General features: G+C 40.3%; 1 protein-coding gene and 1 pseudogene across 1 annotated transcript in view; one reads left to right on the top strand and one right to left on the bottom strand.

Annotated features, from left to right (window-relative positions):
• Window positions 1–14,096, bottom strand: part of LOC114652426 (E3 ubiquitin-protein ligase TRIM16-like) — a 1,019,527-nt gene that overhangs the window by 454,209 nt on the left and 551,222 nt on the right. The window lies entirely within an intron of this gene.
• The window catches only part of LOC114652555 (tripartite motif-containing protein 16-like), a 593,234-nt pseudogene that overhangs the window by 250,376 nt on the left and 328,762 nt on the right, over window positions 1–14,096 (top strand).

Below are 14,096 nucleotides of genomic sequence, written 5' to 3'. Positions count from 1 at the left end.
GTGTGTGTGTGTGTATATATATATATATATATATATATACAGTATGAGAGAGAGGGAATATATGTGTATTTCATGATTTACAACTCTTATAATGTTTAAAATGTGCTTATCTGTTTATTCCTCCTTTTCATATCCATAACAGTCTGTGTGTTGTATATGATAACTCATTTTAGAACTTACTACACTCACTCAGACTTCTTTAACTTAATAGATAACTTTGCTCCCCTTCACCATCTCCATGATGCCTACTGGTACAGCAGTTAAGTCTTATACTCCATGTTGGCACATCTGGATAATGTAAAAACTGCTCTTACAGAGGTATGTTTATAGACAATAGCTTAGCATTCAACACTGATGTGCCAACAGAACTGGATTTTGAACTTCATAGCGAACAGACCTTGCCTCTGCAGATTGCCAGTATCATATCCTCTATGCTCACCCTCAATCCAGGCACACTATGGGGTAGTGTGCTAATCCCCCGGTGTGACTGTGTGTCCAGACACCACACCAGCTCCATCATTAAAAATGCTGCTGCCATCACCGTCATAGGCCTGGCCACCAACAATGATGAAATGGCTTGCAGATAAGAAGTCTACCTGCCGACTCAGTAGTCACAGGACAATCTGACCTTTAATGTCCAAAAATTAAGGAGCAGGTCATAGACTTCAGAGAACAGATTACGCTGTGGTTTGTTTTTGTGGGGTGCTGTGGAAATGGAGACCTTGTTTAAATTTCATACAGTACAATCACTGATGAACTGAGGAGGGAACAGCTGGTTATGTTTATTGCCAAGTTCACCAATGCCTTCCTGAGACATCTCACAGGTGCTGTCTGGAGTCCATCTTCACTGGCGGCATCACATCCTGGTAGGACACACACGCTTGGGTCACTGCAGAGGGTGGTGAAAGCCACAAACTATTACTGGCACCAGCTGCCTTCTGTCCAGGATATCTAAGATAATTCCACACTCGGCCATTCTGCACGGCTGTTTTTCTTGCTTCTGCCTTCTGGCAAATAGTAAAGAACCAGTGGCACTAAGTATGGCTTCAGAAAAAGTGTTTTAGTTGTGGAGTTACTGAAGAGCCAATCGTAATAACAAACATTGTAAGAAAAAGACGATGTATAAATATCTGAAATATCACTGAACATATATGTATACTGAATACTGAATTCTATGTATATTTTTTGTGTTTTATTATATTATCATTGTTCTGGAGAGACATGTAAGAAACAATATAATTCTACTGTATGCACAAGACAATAAATACTGTATGTTTAATGAGTATTTGGCTGATTTGGCTATAAATTATGATCATGTAGTACTGATGGGGGATTTTAATGTACACATTGATGTGGAAACTGACACTTTTATCAAATGTTTTACTTATTTGTTAAATTCAGTAGGGTTTTGTCAGATTGTCAAAGGTCCAACTCATAATCATAAGCACACATTAGATTTAATTATAACTTACAAAGTTGAAATTCAAAATTTTAAATATCACTCCATTAAATGAAGTTATTTCTGATCACTACTTAATTACATTTGATTTAGTCCTGCCCTTGTCAACACACTCCCAGATTAAAACAAAGACAGTGTGACATCTAGATTGTAATTCTGCTTCAAAATGTATAGATACTTTGAGTAAGTCGAGTGTAATTGTGGAAAACCATTCAGATCAGTTAACATCAAATGTAACCACGGAAAACAATTTAGATCAGCTAACATCACATTATAATGTGACCTTGAGAGATGCTCTGGACACAGTGGCTCCCCTTAAAACAAAAGTGATCAAAGCACATAGAAACTCTCCCTGGTTTAATGAAAACACTCGAGCTCTTAAATTAGAGTGTCGAAAACTGGAGCGCAGATGGAGAACAACAAAGCTACATGTTTGCAAATTGCATGGACAGAGAGTGTTAATAAATATAAAAAAGCCCTCTTTAAAGCTCGCTCAGACTACTATTCTACATTAATAGATAACAATAATAAAAATCCTCGGGTACTGTTTAGAACAGTGGCTAAATTAACAAATGGAAATTCAGATCAACAGTGCAAAATACCAACAGACATTAGCAGTACAGACTTTATGAACTTCTTCAATGAGAAAATTAAAAATATAAGATCCCAGATCTCTGCATCACAGTACAAACCAAATACTAGCTTAGCAGACCCTGTCTCACATTGCACTCAGCACTTTAATAATTTTAATCCTGTAACTGAGCAGGAAGTCTTAACTTTAATTTCTAAAATGAAGCCCACTACTTGTTCCCTGATCCAGTGCCAACAAAACTAGTAAAACGTTCAAAGAATGTTCTTGCAGCGCCTATCCTAAACATTATCAATAGTTCATTATTGCATGGCACAGTACCTGATACACTAAAAGTGTCAGTCATTAAACCATTACTTAAAAAGTCAGACCTACACCCACACATACTAAATAATTATAGGCCTATTTCAAATCTACCGTTTCTCTCTAAAATACTAGAAAAAGTAGTCGCCAATCAGCTTCAGACACACCTTATGCATTACAATTTATTTGAGAAATTCCAGTCTGGTTTTCACACTGGTCATAGTACAGAAACGGCACTAACGCGGGTTGTAAACGACATTCTGATATCCTCCAATGAAGGAAACTCCACTGTAATTATGTTGTTGGACTTAAGTGCAGCATTTGACACCATCGACCATTCTATTTTACTACACAGGCTAGAAAATGATGTTGCACGCGTACAGGAACTGTGCTCGCTTGGTTTAGTTCTTATTTATCAAATCGATTCCAATATGTACAGAAATGTGCTGACAGGACTCCATCATTATACACAGAAGTTCAATATGGTGTCCCGCAGGGCTCAGTACTGGGACCTTTACTGTTTTCACTGTACATGCTTCCACTGGGATCTCTCATTAGGAAACATAATGTTAATTTTCACTCGTATGCAGATGACACCCAGTTATACCTTTCATTTAAATCAGATGAAGTTTCTCCGATGTTGTCTTTAATTAGTTGTGTTATCGAATTAAAGGAGTGGATGAATGAGAACTACTTGTCTTTAAATACAGATAAAACAGAGATGTTAATTGTTGGAGGGAATGATGCTGATCATAACAATATTTTGTCATCTTTTAACTCAGTTGGAATCCCAGTCAATTTTACTGAATCAGCCCGCAATCTAGGAGTTATCTTTGACTCTAGCATGTCATTTAAAGCTCATATTACAAAGTTGTCCAAAACATGTTTCTTCCATCTTAAAAATGTTAGGAAATTAAGGCGCTTTCTAAATAAACAGGATTCTGAGAAATGAATTCATGCGTTTATCTTATCTTATTTAGGATTGACTACTGCAATACAGTGTTCACTAGATGTTCAAACTGTTCTTTATACAGCCTCCAGTTAATCCAAAATGCGGCTGCAAGAATTATTACAAGAACAAGAAAATATGAACACATAACTCCAGTTCATAAATCCTTACACTGGCTCCCGGGTAAGTTTAGGGCAGATTTCAAAATCCTTCTTTTAACATATAAAGCATTAAATGGCAGAGGTCCAGCTTACTTGTCTGAACTTATCATGACTTACAAACCAGAGCGCACATTAAGATCTCAAGATGCTGGTCTGCTTATGGTTCCAAGGATTAATAAAATAACAATGGGAGGTCGAGCTTTTAGTTACAGGGCCCCTAAACTGTGGAATGGTCTGCCTGCTACTATAAGAGATGCCCCTTCAGTCTCAGCTTTTAAATCCCGGCTGAAGACTCACTACTTCAGTTTAGCACACCCTGACTAGAGCTGCTGATTAACTGTACGGACTGCATCTCTGTTGTTAGTCATTAGATAGATAGATAGATAGATAGATAGATAGATAGATAGATAGATAGATAGATAGATAGATAGATAGATAGATAGATAGATAGATAGATACTTTATTAATCCCAGGGGGAAATTCACATATTCCAGCAGCAAAAAATATTAAATTAAAGAGTAATAAAAAAAAAATAAAAAATGCAGATAAAAAACAGACAATAACTTGAATAATGTTCAACGTTTACCCCCTCTGGTGGAATTGAAGAGTCGCATAGTTTGGGGGAGGAATGATCTTCTCAGTCTGTCAGTGGAGCAGGACAGTGACAGCAGTCTGTCGCTGAAACTGCTCCTCTGTCTGGAGATGACACTGTTTAATGGATGCAGTGGATTCTCCATAATTGATAGGAGCCTGCTGAGCGCCTGTTGCTCTGCCACAGATGTTAAACTGTCCAGCTCTATGCCAACAATAGAGCCTGCCTTCCTCACCAGTTTGTCCAGGCATGAGGCATCCTTCTTCTTAATGCTGCCTCCCCAGCACACCACTGCGTAGAAGAGGGCACTCGCCACAACCATCTGATAGAACATCTGCAGCATCTTACTGCAGATGTTGAAGGATGCCAGTCTTCTAAGGAAGTACAGGCAGCTCTGTCCTTTCTTGCACAAAGAATCAGTATTGGCAGTCCAGTCTAATTTATCATCCAGCTGCACTCCCAGGTATTTATAGGTCTGCACCCTCTGCACACAGTCACCTCTGATGATCACGGGGTCCATGAGGGGCCTGGGTCTCCTAAAATCCACCACCAGTTGCTTGGTTTTGCTGGTGTTCAGTTGTAGGTGGTTTAAGTCGCACCATTTAACAAAGTCCTTGATGAGGTTCCTATACTCCTCCTCCTGCCCACTCCTGATGCAGCCCACGATAGCAGTGTCGTCAGCAAACTTTTGCACGTGGCAGGACTCCGAGTTATATTGGAAGTCCGATGTATATAGGCTGAATAGGACCGGAGAAAGTACAGTCCCCTGCGGCGCTCCTGTGTTGCTGACCACAATGTCAGATCTGCAATTCCCGAGACGCACATACTGAGGTCTGTTTGTAAGATAGTCCACGATCCATGCCACCAGGTATGAATCTACTCCCATCTCTGTCAGCTTGTCCCTAAGGAGCAGAGGTTGGATGGTGTTGAAGGCGCTAGAGAAGTCTAGAAACATAATTCTTACAGCACCACTGCCTCTGTCCAAGTGGGAGAGGGATCGATGTAGCATATAGATGATGGCATCCTCCACTCCCACTTTCTCCTGGTATGCGAACTGCAGAGGGTCGAGGGAGTGTTGGACCTGTGGCCTCAGGTGGTGAAGCAGCAGCCGCTCCATGGTCTTCATCACATGTGATGTTAGAGCGACAGGCCGGAAGTCATTCAGCTCACCAGGACGTGATACCTTTGGGACTGGGGTGATGCAAGATGTTTTCATTAGCATTTTTCATTAGCACTAAAACATAAGTAACATGATAGTTAGAATTGGATACTAACCCTCACCTATTCTGTTTTTCTTCTCGGTACTCAAATGTGGCACTTGGTGCCACGGCCCACCTGCCAAGTTGTTTTGCCTGCCTAAGGTAAAGTCATCCCAGATGGAGGATCGCAGGAATCGTGGGAAAGAGGGGTCCTTTCATTGGATTGGCTTGCCCAACACTGTTTCAGCCGTGGAATGGCCAAATGGGGGAGGCAGCTTGATGGATGAGGTCTCCAGGAGTCTAAAATTATCTAAATCTTATTATGTGATATCATCTACTGTTAAATTCTGCACCGTACTTCTAAAAAATGTTTAATTTTTTATTGAGGATTTGTTCTGTTCCGTGTATTGTATTGTATTGTATTGACCCCCTTCTTTTGGCACCCACTACACGCCCAATCTACCTGGAAAGGGGTCTCTCTTTGAACTGCCTTTCCCAAGGTTTCTTCCATTTTTTCCCTACAAGGTTTATTTGGGAGTTTTTCCTTGTCTTCTTAGAGAGTCAAGGCTGGGGGGCTGTCAAGAGGCAGGGCCTGTTAAAGCCCATTGCGGCACTTCCGGTGTGATTTTGGGCTATACAAAAATAAACTGTATTGTATTGTATTTGATATTTATCAAAGATAATAAAGACGACGACTCAAAGACAGTTTGTTTTTATGTTGATCTAAGTTGGGTCTTTGCGATCTTCTTAAATGTTGCAAGAAAAAGGTTTAAGAACAATCACGCTTGTCTCAAACTCAAAAGTTATTCAAAAATGTAAAATTTCTTGGTTTCACAAATACGTTCAGTTGATATGGACATGACATCCAGTAGTTCACAAAAAACAACTTAGTAATGAAAACGTTGAGGGATCAAATCAATAAATAAATGACTGTTTCCTAAAATGTTTTCTTGTCAATTTTAAAACTAATGTTATATGTAGCACTCTTTTTGCAAACCTTTAAAAATGAATTAAGGTTGATATTGTTTCACTTGTTTATAATTTGCTAGTGAGAATATGAAATACATTTATAGATTGAAAATCTCTAGCTATGAGTTTCATGAGGTACATTCTGTTTGAAACACTAAGTGGTAATAAGATTTGTTACTTTTACTATAATGTAACGACGGTTCAGGAGAAAACGTAATGAACAACCATTCAAAATAGTAAAAGAAAACTACTTCATATCGGCAAAGTGCTTAGAATGGTTGGATAGCTTAAGTGTGGGACTGGAAGTCATTTATGTTTGTCCACATAGAAACTGCTGTAATTCTGTTGTGATACCATCTCGCAGAGGGCATGATATGAGTGACGTTAGGAAAGGGGGTTAAGATAATCGCGTCATTACATGGGCGTGTTGTACACATGGGTATGTTGCTCTGTCAAGAGTGTTTCATGACTGACACTATGGGCGTTCTGTGATATGGAGGGCATTCCGTGTCTGACGTCTGAGGTATTGCAGTCTGCAGCTTCACTCTTTTGTAGTATCCAGGGTTTTGGTTTGCTCTTAACTCCACTGTAACAATCAGCCATCTGACACCATGTGACCACTGACCAGTACACTCCACTTGTCACTTGATGTCCCCAAAAGTGAAGGTCATCTTTGTGTTTGTAGTTTGGGGTTAAAATGAATTTCACAGGATTTGGGGGGCAGCACGTCTGTGAGTGAATTTGGTGTTGAGAATGCAGGGTGAGTGCGGCTGTCAGGGCCTCCATTGTTATTGGATTTGAGGAGCCAATCAGCTGTGTGTGTGTCATAGTGAGGGGCGGGGTGTGAGAGAGTAATGTGGATGTAGCAGCAGTTAAGTATTTGGTTTGCAGTGCACAGTGAAATATATAAGCGTTTGATTTAGAAATGTCATAAAGAGATGGCTGAAATGGTCAAAAAAACAAGCAGAATGTTTCAGGGGGATGCTGAGTAGAGAACTGGAACTCTGTGATGTTCTTTCATGCCCCTAGTAAGTCTTGCCAGTTGGCATGTATGCAGTTTTCATAAGAAGATTTGTGCTGAATTCAAATGATATTGAAGAACAAGGACATTATGGAGAAAGACTTTTATCTTAGGCTGGTTGTGCTCTACACTAAAGTACCTCAAGTCTTTTAACCAATCACAGAATGATATTCAGGCATTAATTCAGCACTGTTATGCAAATTAAGTTGTTTATAAAATTCTCCTCTGCCCCTTCTTTTTGACCATTCTCTAACAGACTACTGTGATGAATGCTTCGTCTTCTGCATTTTCTGAGGAGTAAATTAAAGATGCAATGGACGAGTTTCCTCCTGCCTGATTACTGACTCAAAGGGATTTTATCAGACTCGTCCTAGTAGAGGAAAAGTTCCTTTCTTTAATTAATAAGTTGATTTCTTCCACAGGGGGCACCTCAGACCAACAGATACTTGTGTGACCAGAAGGGTCTCATGTTGATTCACAACCACATGACCCCGAATGTCATTGAAAGTCAACTGTTTAAAATTCTGTTGGAGCAGCACTGCTGAAAGGCACTATATAGACTAAGTATCAGGAGCTGTGGAATAGTGACTATGTGTAGGAGTGAGTGACAGATGGGAGTACTGTAGAGTGTCCCCCCTCCATTGGTCACTCAAGGGGTCCATCATTTCTGAATCAATCCAACAAGGACTCATGAGTCAGTCAGATGTTGGCCATACTGATGAAAGTTTGGTGTTCTACTGAGTCACTTGACGTCACATTAGACATTAAACTTCACCACCTTCTTCTTGTTTCCAGATTTGTCAATTCTGCTATTCTGGAAATTCCGACATTCTCAAAAAAATGAATTCACAGTGAAGGTTTGGATCTCCCTCCAGTGACAGAGGAAACTCAGAAGTGGCAGTTTGAAAGGCTTCTTATTCATTCAAGCAGTAATGGTCTGAAATTTCACCTTGTCTGTCAAGCCGGAGATCGATTTCAAATAAGTATACTGTACAGTTAGATAAGATTAAATTATACTATGAGTGTTCTAAGTTGATTCAGTAGGTGCGATAGACGAGGTCCACGTTATTAAACACCCACCGCCTTACCCAGTCACACACACACCTCGTTTTTGTGTGAATTTAATGTAATACCTCAATCTTGCCATGCAAGAAATAGACAAGCTGTAATTCTGTAGATCTGGAAACATCTAATGTTGTGTTCCTGACTGAAGTGTCGATGAAACTCCTCCAGTATATTTAATTTTATTTGAGATTATTGGACGAAGTATGCTGCAAATTAAACATATAAACAAATGGCTAAAAAACACTAAAGTCTGACCTCACTTAAACCTTAAAACTTCCTACTACAAAAATGCCAGGGTGTTTGAGGTCGTGTTGTCAGGTGCAGTTCTCAGGGAGACGTCTTCTTTGTCTTCTTCTTTCAGCTGCTCCCGTTAGGGGTCACCACAGCAGATCACCTTCTTCCATTTCTTTCTGTCCTCGTCATCTTGCTCTGTCACCTCCATCACCTGCATGTCCTCTCTCACCATATCCATAAACCTCCTCTTAGGTCTTCCTCTTCTCCTCTTACCTGGCAGCTCTATCCTAAACATCCTTCTCCCAGTATACCCAGCATCTCTCCTCTGCACATGTCCAAACCAACACAATCTCACCTCTCTGACTTTGTCTCCCAACCGTCTCACCTGAGCTGACTCTCTAATGTCCTCATTTCTAATCCTGTCCATCCTCATGTCACCCAATGCAAATCTTAACATCTTTAACTCTGCCACCTCCAGCTCTGTCTCCTGCTTTCTGGTCAGTGCCACCTTCTCCTGCCCATATAACATAGCTGGTCTCACTACCGTCCTGTAGACCTTCCCTTTCACTCTTGCTGATACCTGATCTAAATCAGGGTGTCCAACTCTGACCCCAGAGGGCCGCAGTGGCTGCAGGTTTTCCTTCCTGACACTTTCTTAATCAGTAACCAATTTCTGCTGTTAATTGACTTCTTTTCCATTCCCTTCCCTTTGTTAATTGAAGAATCCTCTGAATTTCTTCTTTTCTTCCTTAAATGGCAGCCAAATAAAAATGAGATGTGAAGTGAAGCAATGATTCGCCAGCCAGGGGGTATCAACATGACCAGTTGTGGTATCAAACTCCCACCAGTGTCACTCTCACCAGTTTCTTAACTAGAAGCTGATTGTTGTTGTTAATTGAACTCGTTATTTAATTCCATGGCTGTGCTCTCGTTTGACCACAGCAGAAAGCAGATCAGTGTCACCGAGACCTTCATCTTTCTTTATTTTCTGATACTGTATGACAGCAAAGGTTATCTGGTCATGTGTTGGGTCATTTTGTATTTCATTACTGTTTGGTTGCTAATTAAGGAATAAAAGAAATAGATAAGGGGTCTGAGTCTTAAATAGCAAGTCAATTAAAATGAAGGGGAAAAAAGTTAATTAGCAGCAAAAATGGGTCATTAATTAAGAAAATGGTTAGAATGAAAACCTGCAGCCCTCCAGGATTGACGTTGGACCCCACTGACCTAAATTAAACAAGGAAACAGTCAAGTCTCCATGTGCCTCGTGTGTTCTTGAAAACGGTGATGGTAAGCAGGTGTGTGTGTGTAATGAAGAGTTACCGTTCAGGAGAAGCCATCTATCCCACCAAACAGCACAATACTGTACCTTGTTTAACAAAGGCAAAAAATAAAAAATAAATAAATATTAAAACATAAAATGACTATGAACGTGTCTAACTGTACTTACCTTATTACCTCAGTCTACCCCACCAGACTCCCTTTCACTCGTCTACAGCATATCCAGCGTGAGGTATTCTCAGTTTTATGTCTAAACCCAAAGCGTCAAGTCCTTCATCTGACCGGTGCTGTAGACTCCTTGAGGAGAGGTTTGCTTCAGCCATACACCTCGATACACACACAGCCAAGGGACTGGCAAAGCAGGGAATGGGATTAACAGTTGGATCCGCAATCTTGGATTCTACCTCACGTGTGATGAAGGTTGTGAGGCCGAGCGTCGGTGATGTGGCACTTAATTCTTGGAGGCAACAGTGCAACACGTCCTACCAACACAGTCAAGAAGGATAAAGATACAAAATGGCAACAGGCCACACTTACAATTTAGCAATAAAAACAGTTTATTAATTGTCAATTCATTATTAACACCAAATGCTCATGTATTAATAATCTCTAATGTACAAGGACTCCAAGAACTAAAAGTAAAGAAGCAGAAAAAATATTTAAAGCAAACCAAAATGTCAAGAACGTTCACATTGTAACAGGCCTGGCTCATCTTTGATTAACTCTGCTGGTTATCAGATGAAACGCAGAAAGCAAGCTGATGAAATGTCGGCTAACAGGAGCTCCGCAGAACAATCCCACCACTCAGGTGAGTCCTTCTGAATGAAGACAGACCAGGGAGGGCAGCTGGCTTTGTTCACGTCTTACAAGTCTGTCCTTCTCAGAGTGCCATCCACTTTGTGCTCCAGTCCCAAACTCCAAATGTGCTACGGGGTGCAGTGGGGTTGCCGATCTGGAAGTGACACTCAATACAGGGCTGATGAATGGTGACATAAAAATCAACAACAGTGATTGATCACAAATGTCACATTACGTGTTTGTGTGATCTTTGTGATGACATTACAGTTTCAGAACATGCTAACTGATAAATAACAGACTTATTCAGTGCATGGTCACAGATTTGAAATCAGAAACACATGAACTCTGAAGTCTGCATGTCACGGCTGTCCTCAACAGTCCACTCAGGAGTGACTGACAGTTCTTTCCACCAATCAGCTTTCTTCTTTTGTTTTCATTTGGTACCTCCCTTTTCTGTGCTGTCCTTTCTGATTTTGTCCTCGTCATCTCTGCCACTGAGCGTATTTTATCGATGTCACCTCTTCATTTTGTGGTTTACACATTTTATATTTTTCTACCTTCTTGCATTTCATAGCCAATGTACCCTTTTAAGATAAGTCCTTGTAAGAGTCAAACTATACTCACACATTTGAGAACATCAATGACATGAAATCTAAAAAGAGTGTGGCCAAAAAATGAAACAAACTTACAAAATTCAGAAAGTCCAAGCAGAGTGAACCAACGGCGAGTAGTGAGGGGGTCAAATGTGACCTTCAGTGGTGGGGGTACAGAAGGGACCACTTCTGCTTTTTGGAGTTTTCTGTCAAGTAAATGAAGCCGAAGCTCCTGTGGCCTCCAGCTTGTAGTCTTGACGTGAAGAAACGTTGTCTTGGGTATCGATATGAAGAAGGTGCTGAGCTCAAACTGAAACCTGAACCAACACATTCGGAGTATAGAGCGTCCTTCACACACCACCCCAGGATATACTGACATGGAGCAAAGTGACATCCGTTATATTTTTAGGTTAATTTATCAAATGAACAGCTGGGTCAGCAGAGATCCGTGTTTTTCTGCTTTGTCTTCTTTTTCTTTTATAGGTCAGAAAATAAAATCAGTTCATTTCATTTTCATTGCATTCTGCAATCATTATGGTGTCCCATTTCTCATTACATTATTATTATTTTTCTATATAATATGCTACTTTGCCTGTTCGTTTGTCTGTCCAGGATTTTAAATCACCTGTAGCTTGTTGAACTATTGACCTGAAATTTGGTACACATATATTACGTGACATCTACTATCCGCTTTCGGGGTGATGATTTTTATTTCTTTTTTATTTTTATTTTATTGTATTGTAGAATCAACTCTCAGTAGCATGCAGCAGGGTCGGCCGTGAGGCGCATGCATATGGGCGCCGTTCTCATTCCCTACCACCTTCACTAATCATTCTTGAGGCAGATTGAACACTTAAGTGCCAACTTAAATGAAAAATTAAAGAAAACGTACAAAGTAATTGCAATAGAAAACTAACAATCAGTTTTAACGCGAAAAGTTGCCGAAGCAGCAGGCCGCTAGGGTGGAGAAAAGAAGAGCTGCTCAGGAAACAGCAAGTGCATCAACCTCTGAGCAGATGAATGCTAAACAGAGACAGAGAAAGATGATGAAAACTAAAAATGCTCAAATCAAGTATATTCACTGAACGTTATCGTGCAGTACACTGTTACTGGTTTTAAATAATATTCCATCTATATATTAATTGATATTCTTCACAAATGTGGTCCCCTGTGCTAACCCTAACATGCTGTTGTGACTCCTCTTCAGGTCTTAAACATTTCTCTTTGATCCCTGAATGTTTCATTTTATTTGTATTTTGATCTTCTTAAATTCCCACTTTTGGACTCACCCTTGACACACAGCTGTTGAATGTGATTGGTTTGTAAAGACTCTTATCATTTATAAATGATAACCAAAATTAGTGTAAAAGTCTCATAAAGCCACTCTACGTTGGTCTGTCATGTGACGGCTCTCTTTTTAGTCTCCTGTCCTCCTCGACTGTCCCTCCCCAGTATCTGATTGGACAGCATTGCCTGTCAGCTGACGTCACTAAATGACTTCTTCATTATCAGGGTTAAGAACAGCTGTCTGCACTCAGCCCAGGCGTCAGACATCAGATGACATCCCAGAGAGGCCCCATCTCCAAAGCTCTGAAAGAAAAATATTCCCGTCGTCATCAGTGGCACCTCCTGGTAGTTGGCACTGCACTGTGGATTTGATTTGATTTTACTTCTCCATTTTTTATTATTACATTGAACTTTTTCAGTTGTGTTGTGTGGTTGAAGTTGTTATCACCACACAGTTCTGTTGCTACCTCATTCTGTTGTCTGGTGTTTGTATTGTTCACCATCTTATGTCACAGCACTGGTGCAGAGATGATCAGTCCCTGTGTGGCTGACGTACTGGCAGTATAGTTTCTGAGTCCTTCATGCAAACATACGTGTTGCTGATGATGGCTGATACAGGAGGACCACTTTCAACATTCAGAACAGCTAAGAGGCTTACCACAAGTAGGCCAGTCATTTATGACAATGAAGGCCACTCCTGTCTGAAAAGCCTTAACCCCATTTAGGAGAACAATGAGGTTTTTTCTTGCACCTATAAGTTGTTGAAGAAGATTCTTGCTACTTGTGAAATATATGTGTTGTATTAAAGTGTGTTCATTCCAGTGTGAATTCACATGTGGTTCTGAGGTTACCTTACATTGACGATCTGTTTGCCACTTTCAGTGTTTTCTCCACTATTCTTATGTGCTTATTAACTATTTTCAACTGGAGTTCTTTAAAAAGCATTCAGAAGATTTTTCTTCATTTTTTTTTTGCCTGAGGTAATAATAATATAATAATAATGCATTACATTTACTGTATATAGCGCTTTTCTCAGTACTCAAAGCGCTATCCACACAGGGAGGAACTGGAAAGCGAACCCACAATCTTCCACAGTCTCCTTACTGCAAAGCAGCAGCAGCACCACTGCGGGTGCAAATGGAAAGATCATTTGTCATTTCTGGGACAGGCTTTACTCTAATATGACTTTGTGTGTGTCTCTGAAAACATCTTCTGAAAGAGTACCCTTTAACACATTCAGAACAGCTGCACTGCTTTTCTCCACTGTGGATCCTTCTATGGCACCTAAATGCGCTTGAACGTGAGAATCGTTTGCCACACTCTGACAGCAATAAGGTTTCTCTCCAGAGTGAATTCTCATGTGATCTTTAGGAGTCCTGCTCTCTGAGAAAAGCTTGCCAGAGTCAGAACAGCTTTGTTTCTTACCAGAATGAATTATTTTATGATTGTGAAGAGAACTGTTATATGAGAATCACATTCCACATTCAGTACAACTGCAAGGCTTCTGTCCAGTATGACGTCTCCTATGATTATAAAGAGAACTGAGGTGTGAGAATTGTTTGCCACATTCCAAACAATGGCGAAGTTTCTCTCCGG

This window comes from Erpetoichthys calabaricus, chromosome 5 (assembly GCF_900747795.2).
Source record: "Erpetoichthys calabaricus chromosome 5, fErpCal1.3, whole genome shotgun sequence".
Taxonomy (NCBI): Eukaryota; Metazoa; Chordata; class Cladistia; order Polypteriformes; family Polypteridae; genus Erpetoichthys; species Erpetoichthys calabaricus.
Note: the sequence above shows the minus strand (reverse complement) of the source record. Positions and strands in the feature narration are given on the sequence as shown.